The sequence below is a fragment of the Miscanthus floridulus genome, chromosome 10, assembly GCF_019320115.1.
Source record: "Miscanthus floridulus cultivar M001 chromosome 10, ASM1932011v1, whole genome shotgun sequence".
In the NCBI taxonomy this organism is placed as follows: Eukaryota; Viridiplantae; Streptophyta; class Magnoliopsida; order Poales; family Poaceae; genus Miscanthus; species Miscanthus floridulus.
The window spans coordinates 42,597,279-42,606,115 of record NC_089589.1 but is presented as its reverse complement, the minus strand read 5'-3'; positions in this window follow the sequence as shown (position 1 = coordinate 42,606,115).

The window sequence follows — 8,837 nt, the reverse complement described above, 5'->3', positions numbered from 1 at the left end:
CATGTTAGACAAGCCCTATATGCATTGCCAAAAATTAAACATGTTGTATATTACAATGAATGCAAGGGACAACACAAGCTCAATTTTTAGTGAAGTTACTAAAATCAAGTACATTAAGCTCGTTCCGCAATCTACAAAATGTAGCCTTATCTAGCGGTTTAGTGAAGATATCCGCTAATTGATCTTCGGTTCTTACACCTTCTAGTGATATATCATTTTTAGCAACATGATCTCTTAGAAAGTGATGGCGGATATCTATGTGCTTGGTGCGAGAGTGTTGAATCGGATTATTTGCAAGTTTTACCGCACTTTCATTGTCGCACAAAAGAGGTACCTTTTCTAGAACTACGCCATAGTCTAGCAAAGTTTGTTTCATGTATAATATTTGTGCACAACAAGCACCCACGGCAATGTATTCCGCTTCGGCGGTGGACAAAGCCACACTATTTTGTTTCTTGGAGAACCAAGACACAAGTGATCTACCAAGCAAATGGCACCCTCCGGATGTACTCTTTCTATCAACTTTGCAACCGGCATAATCCGAATCAGAATAGCCAACTAATTCAAATATAGCTCCTTTGGGATACCAAAGGCCAATGCTTGGTGTGTGCTTAAGATACCTAAGGATTCTTTTTATGGCAATTAAATGTGTTTCCTTAGGATTAGCTTGAAATCTAGCACACATACACACACTAAACATGATGTCGGGCCTAGATGCGGTTAAATATAACAAGCTACCAATCATGGAACGGTAGAGAGTTTGATCAACCGGGTTACCTCCCTCATCTAGGTCGAGATGTCCATTGGTAGGCATTGGTGTCTTCATTGGCTTACATTCATCCATCTTGAATCTCTTGAGAAGATCTTTTGTGTATTTCTCTTGAGAGATGAAGATGCCTTCTTTCATTTGCTTGACTTGAAAACCAAGAAAGAATGTAAGCTCACCAATCATTGACATCTCAAACTCCTTCGACATCAATTCACCAAATTCTTTGCATGAGTCTTCATTTGATGATCCAAAGATGATATCATCAACATATACTTGACAAATGAAGATATGCCCATCAAGCTTCTTGGTGAATAGTGTGGTGTCGACCTTCCCAATGGTGAAGCCCTTCTCAATGAGGAAGTCCCGAAGGCGCTCATACCAAGCTCTTGGGGCTTGCTTAAGCCCATATAGTGCCTTAGACAACCTATAAACATGATTAGGATATCTAGGGTCTTCAAACCCAGGAGATTGATCAACATAGACTAGTTCATTAATAAAGCCATTTAAAAATGCACTTTTCACATCCATTTTATATAGTTTCATTTCATGATGTGATGCATATGCAAGTAGGATACGGATGGCTTCTAGTCTTGCAACCGGTGCAAAGGTCTCTTCAAAATCCAAACCTTCAACTAGGGAGAACCCCTTTGCAACTAGTCTTGCCTTGTTCCTCACAACAACGCCTTGATCATCTTGCTTGTTTTAGAACACCCACTTTGTTCCAATGACTCTTGCACCTTTTGGTCGCTCTTCAAGAGTCCAAACTTCATTACGAGTGAAGTTATTCAACTCTTCATGCATGGCATTGATCCAATCCAGATCTTTAAGAGCTTCTTCTACCTTGGTAGGCTCATAGCAAGAGACAAAAGAGTGATGAGCAATAAATGAAGTTTTTGAGATCGAGTCATTACACCCTTTGATGGACTCCCTATGATGAGATCTTATGGATGATCTTGTAAGAGAGGTGTATTTCTTCTATTGACCACTTGAGGAGGAGGTTGTGGAGCATCAACATCTTATGCTTGTACCACCATTTGCTCATGGGAGATATGAGTATCTTCATTTTCTACTCTCCCATCTTTTTCACCATCTTGTGGCACACTTGATGAAGAAGGTTGATCAATGACTTGTACATCATCTTCATCATCTTTTGGCTTGATGTCTCCTACTGGAATATTCTTCATAGCCTCCCTCAATGGTTCATCACCTACATCATCAAGATTCTCATGTGCTCCTTAGGAGCCGTTAGATTTATCAAATTCCACATCATATGTTTCTTCAACCAAGCCGGTGGCATGATTAAATACTCTATATGCTTTGGACTTTGATGAGTAACCAACAAGAAAACCAATATCACAACGTCTTTGGAACTTCTCTAGGTGTTGCCGCTTCTTGTAGATGTAGCATTTGCAACCAAACACCCTAAAGAAGGAGACGCCCGGCTTCTTCCCATTGAGCAACTCATAAGGAGTCTTGCCAAGGAACTTTTGAAGGAATAGGTGGTTTGATGCATAGCATGCGGTGTTGATTGCTTCCGCCCATAGAGCTTTGGGGGTGTTGTACTCATCTAGCATTGTCCTTGCAAGAGTGATCAAAGTCCGGTTCTTCCTCTCAACTACACCATTTTGTTGAGGAGTATAAGTTGCGAAGACTTCATGCTTGATCCCAACTTCATCACAATAAGCTTTAATGTTTGTGTTATCAAACTCTTTTCCATTGTCACTTCTTATCTTCTTGAGCTTCACTTCAAATTCATATTGAGCTCTCTTGGTAAACTTCTTGAAGCAAGATGCAACTTCGGATTTGTCATGAAGGAAGAATATCCATGTATACCTTGAATAGTCATCAACAATCACAAGACAATAGAGATTCCCTCCCAAACTCTTGTATGTTGTTGGTCCAAATAAATCCATGTGTAGGAGTTCTAGCACTCTTGTGTTTGACATGAAAGCTTTGGTTGGATGAGTATTTGCAACTTGCTTGCCGGCTTGACATGCACTACAAAGCTTGTCCTTCTCAAACTTCACATCCTTCAACCCTCTCACCAAATCATTCTTCATAAGCTTCTTGACTGAACTCAAACCAACATAAGCAAGTCTTCTATGCCAAAGCCACCTAAGTGTTGTTTTGGTGAATAGGCAAGTCTTCAAATTTGCATCTTCGAAGGTGAAGTCCACTAGATATAAGTTGTTGTATCTAAATCTATTGAATATCACTTGATTATCATCTACCTTGGATACAACAACCTCCTTCTCGGTGAACAAGCATTGGAAGCCAAGATCACACAATTGTCCAATGGACAGCAAGTTGAAGCTCAATGAAGCAACATATAGCACATTGGAGATGGAATGATCATTTGATATTGCCACTTTGCTCAATCCTTTAACCTTGCCCTTTGAATTATCTCCAAATGTCATTTTCTCTTATCCATCTACCTCTTCATCTAGTGAGGTGAACATACGAGGATCACCGGTCATATGTTGAGTGCAACCACTATCAATAACCCAATGACTTCCACTGGTCTTGTAGTTCACCTACACACAAGAGATTCAAGCTTTAGGAACCCAAACTTGTTGAGGGCCCTTCACCTTCTCAACAAGTGACTTAGCCACCCAAATCTTCTTAGGCCTATTCTTGTTAGGGGGTCCTAAGAACATGACTTTCATCTTTTCACTAGAATCCTTTCTAAGCATGTAGTGAGCATTGAAAGCAAAGGGTCTAGCATGCTTGGGCAAGGGTTGTGGCGGTGGAGTTTGGCACTCATGAGCAAAGTGGCCTTCTTGTCCACACTCAAAACATCTCTTTGGCTTTGGCTTCGGCTTTGATTGTTGTTGTTGAACTTGAGCCTTCTTCTTCTCTACACTTGCCACATATCCAATGCCACTTCTATCCATCTTCATGACGGTGTTCATGAGTAGCTCACTTTGGAGATGCTTGCCTCTTGCAAACTTGCTCAATCCCACCTTGAGATGCTCTTTCTCCATCTTGAGCTTCTTGTTCTCTTCCTTGAGAACATCATCGTTCTTCTCTTCCTTGAGCTTCTTGTTCTCTTCTTTGAGCTTCTCATTCTCAAGGATCAACTCTTTATCATGATCAAGAGTTTCTAGCACAATGGTGTTGTGGCTCTTCATTTCTTCAAGATCTTTCATGAGCTTTTCATTTGCTTTCTTGAGCTTGACATATTCATCATAGTCATTGCACTCAACCACTTGCTTGCCTTTGCCACTAGATCCTTGCTCAATGCTCTCATCAATTAAATCGTCACATGATGTAGCTATATCAATCTTAACAACATGGTTAGTAGCATCATGTGGTTCATTTGGTAAAAATTCTTGAGCAATAACAAGAGTATCATGATTGATCTTAAGAGTAGTGTATTCATCTTTTAGCTTGTTGTGGCTAGTAATGAGCTCATTGTGCACCCACTCAAGTTTATCATGTTTATCTTTAAGCTCTTTCTTAGAAGATTTGAGCTCCTTGAGTTTGGATGATATAGCATCATTTGTTTCTTTAAGCTCATCATTAGTCTTTTCCAATGTATCGCATTTTGCTAAGAGTGAATCATTTTTGGCATCAACTTTTCATTTTTAGCTCTACTCTTTCTAATGATCTTAGTGTATTTTCTTAGTATTTTGACAAGATCATCATATGAAGGTGAATCATCATCATTGCTATCGCTATCACCATCACTAGCTTGCTCATCATCACTACTATCATCATTATTAGTTACCTTGCGTTCACCCTTGGCCATAAGGCATAGGTGTGTAAAGGATGATGGCGATGGTGGCGGTGAAGATGGAAGATCAATAGCAATGGCGGCCACCTTCTCATTGTCACTATCATCATCGGATGATCCACTAGATGAATCAATATCCGTGAGCCAATCACCGACAATGTAGGCCTTTCCACTCTTCTTCTTCTTGTAGAAGTCCCTCTTTTTGCCATCTCTTTTCTTGTATGGCTTGTTCTTTTTCTTCTCATCTTCATCTTCATTGCTTGAGTCATCTTTCTTGCCCTTGTTCTTGTTCTTGAACTTGTCTTTCTTGGGCTTTGTGCATTAATGAGCTAGATGGCCAAGTTCTCCACAATTGTAGCAATCCATCTCGGAGATTGGCTTTCTTCTTGAGCTTGTGAAGAACTTCTTCTTGCCATCGAACTTGATGCCACTCTTGTTGAGCTTCTTTAGCATCTTGGCGGTCTTCTTCACCATGAGAGCAAGACTTTCATCATCATCTTCTTCATCACTTGAGCTTTCATACTCAAGTCTTGCTTTGCCCTTATCTTGGCTAGCTTTGAATGCTAAGTCCTTCTCTTTCTTCTTGGTAGAGGATGAGCCATCTTGTGGCGTGATGTGCATGTACATCTCATGAGCATTGATCTTTCCTAAGATTTGTGTCGGTGTGGCAGCAAAAAGATCACCTTGATGTAGTACGGTCATAATATGCCCATATTTGTCAATAGGGAAGACACTCAAGATCTTTCTCACAACGTTGGATGGTGACATTTGAGTAAGTCCAAGCCCATTAACTTCCTCTACAAGAACATTTAAACGTGAATACATCTCATTAGCACATTCTTTGGGAAGCATCTCAAATGAATTTAGCCTTTTGATTACAAGATGATAGCGTTCCTCACGCTCACTCTTGGTTCCCTCATGGAGCGCACAAATGTCCGACCATAGTGCATGGGCGTCTTTGTGGTTCCTTACGCGGTTGAACACATCTTTGCAAAGGCCTATAAAGATGGTGTTTCGAGCCTTTGTATTCCATTTTTCATAGTTAACCTCATCGCCTTGTAAGTTAGTAGCATCCTGAGGTTTTGGGAAGCCTTGTGAGGCGGCTCTAAGTATACCAATGTCTAGAGCCTCTAAGTACGCCTCCATACGGATTTTCCAATATGGAAAGTCATCTCCCTCAAAGATAGGAGGAGGTCCATCCTCGTGAGACATCTTGCTCTAAGTGATTAAGCTTAAAAACGTGAGCACGAGGCTCCAATACCAATTGAAAGGATCAAGATGCCCAAGAGGGGGGTGAATTGGGCTAATTCTAAATTTTCTTGCAATAATCAAATCCTACGGTTAGCCCAATTAACCCCTTGTGCCTAGAAAAGTATTTCTATTGATCTAACGCACAACGGACTTGCAACCTATGTTCTGAACTTACTCTGGCATGGCAATTCTATGAATGTAAAGACAAGTATTGAATTGCTCAAAGTAAATAGAGAGAGAGGAACGCGGCGATGTTTTGCCGAGGTATCGGAGAGTCGCCACTCCCCACTAGTCCTTGTTGGAGCACCCGCACAAGGGTGTAGCTCCCCCTTGATCCGTGCAAGGATCAAGTGCTCTCTACATGTTGATTCTTCGACACTCCGTCATGGCGAATCACCCAAAGCCGCTCACAACTTGAGTTGGGTCACCCACAAGCTCCGCCGGGTGATCACCAAGCTCCCAATCACCACCAAGCCATCTAGGTGATGGCGATCACCAAGAGTAACAAGCACGAACTCTCACTTGACCACGCGAAGCCTAATGAGAAGATGGATGCACACTTTGCTACTCTTAATTCACTAATGAGGCTACTCTCTTGGATTCTCAAATCTCAATCACCTCACTAGGACTTTGCTCTTCTTGGCACTCACAAACGTGTTTCTTAGCTGTTGGAATGAGCAAAAGTAACTCCACACACAAGTGGAGCTTCTATTTATAAGGCAGCCTGAAAAACGAACCGTTATGAGCTTCTGTAGGGTGACCGAACGCTCCGGTCATGTTGACCGGATGCTCCGGTCAGTTCAACCCGCACACCAGTGATAAAGTGTTGACCGGACGCTAGCAGGGTCCGATCACCAATGACCGGATGCATCCGGTCACACTAAACCCTCACTGGAACCTTACTGTACTCGACCGGACGCTGAACCCCCAGGGTCCAGTCATTACTGACCGGACGCATCCGGTCATAGATTCCCTTCTCTGGAACCTTACTGGAGTCGACCGGACACTGGACCTCAGCGTCCGGTCACTTGACCACTCCAGCGTCCGGTCGCACCGAACGCAATCACCTTGATCAAATGTACTGACCGGACCCTGAGGCCAGCGTCCGGTCAGCATTTGACCCTCCATTCACTTCCAACTCTCGAACATATGTGGATGAAGTTTGCTCCATAGGATCATAGGGCTGTTGTGGAGCTACCTAGTGCTAGTTTTAACAAGTGTGCACCACACCTAACTCACTAGACTCATCTAGGTCAAGCTACCCGTCCATACCCCCCTTAATAGTACGGCCAAAGAAAAAAACAAAGTCCTAAACTACTCTAAGTGTCTCTCCAACTCCAATCGACACTTAGAACTAGTCATCCTTAACCTTGTCGTCCATCCTTTAAAACCGAAAGGATTACCATCGTAGGGGTATGACCACCTCGATTGCCCAATCGATCTCCATTACCATGACCTAACTTAATTGCCTCTGCAAAACACACGTTAGTCATAGTAATCTTGTATTGACATTAATCACCGAAATCCAACTAGGGGCCTAGATGCTTTCACCCATAATGCTGAAAAACATTGCTGAGCGTGTTGCATCTGTCCTTGCTGAGTATGGTATACTTAACATAGTTTTTTCTGTAACTTTGGATAATGCATCTGCAAATAAAAATGCTATGGATAAACTAAAACCTATACTTAAAGAATATTTGGGTTCTGATCTGTTTTTGCATCAATGATGTGCTTGTCATATTATTTACCTGATTGTGAAAGAAGCACTGGCTGCTGTGAATCCTCTCATTGAGGATTTTAGAACAACAATCTCTTTTATGAACTCCTCTAATCAAAGAATTGCTGCATACAAGAGTTATTGCATTGCTAGTGGTGTTAGACCTAGAAAGTTTGGATTAGACATGGATGTTAGATGGAACTCTACGTACCTAATGCTTAAGCACTTGCTGCCTCACAAGAGTACTTTCAGTGCTTTCATTGAGGCCAGTTACCCTAAAGGTTCAGGTAGTGGTTTCCTTTTGACCGATGATCACTGGGCTATGGCAAATAAAATCTTGGAATTTCTTGAACTATTCTATGACTCAACTGTTGATTTGTCTGGTGTTTACTATCCTACTTCTCCACTTATGATTCATCATCTTGTTAAGATTGTTATACACATGCATAGGTATCAACATGATGAACATCTAAGATCTGTTATCCAACCTATGATTGACAAATACAATAAGTACTGAAAGAACATACCTGATCTTTATTCTATTGCATTCATATTGGATCCAAGAGCTAAAATTAAGGGATTTACCAAAGTGCTTAGGAAGTTACATTCTCTTTTTAATATTGACTACACTAATAAGTTGCTGGACACCAGAGCTCTTCTGTTTAAAATGTATAACAGGTACGATGTAATGTATGGCTCTAATAGGCTGAAAAGGGTTGTTCCTCCATCCCTGTCTGGTAAGAAAAGAACAGCTTAGGCTAAAATTTATGATGATGAAGAGTTGGATGTTGGAGCTGGTTGTTCTTCCCTCCCTTCTAGTCTTGATCATTCTAGGAGTGTTTCTGCCACTTCCTTGCTGCAGGCAGCAACTGCTAGTTCTAACTCTAGTGAACTTGCATCCTACCTAGACTGTGACACAGTATGCCAGTTGGATGATGAGTTTGACATCATGCAGTGGTGGCATGAGCACAAGCTTACTTATTCAGTACTTTCTGTTCTTACTAAAGACATTTTGACAGTGCCTGTGTCAACCATTTCTTCAGAGTCTACGTTTAGCTTAACTGGCAGGATCATCGAGGAGCGGCGGCGGAGGCTGAACCCTGAAACTGTAGAGGCGCTTACCTGCATCAAGGATTGGGAGAATGCTGAGACAAGACTGCAGCACATGGTGGAGGACAAGGAGCTGGAAGAGGCCTTTGCTGGTCTTTATCTTGATGTCGACTAGTTCACTTCCCATTTATGATGTCGACTAGTTCACTTCCCATTTATGTAATGGTTCTGTAATAACTGAGACATGGACTTGTGGTGATGGATGTAATGAACAATTAATCTAGGTGCTGATTGTACTCTTTTCCTGTTTAGGG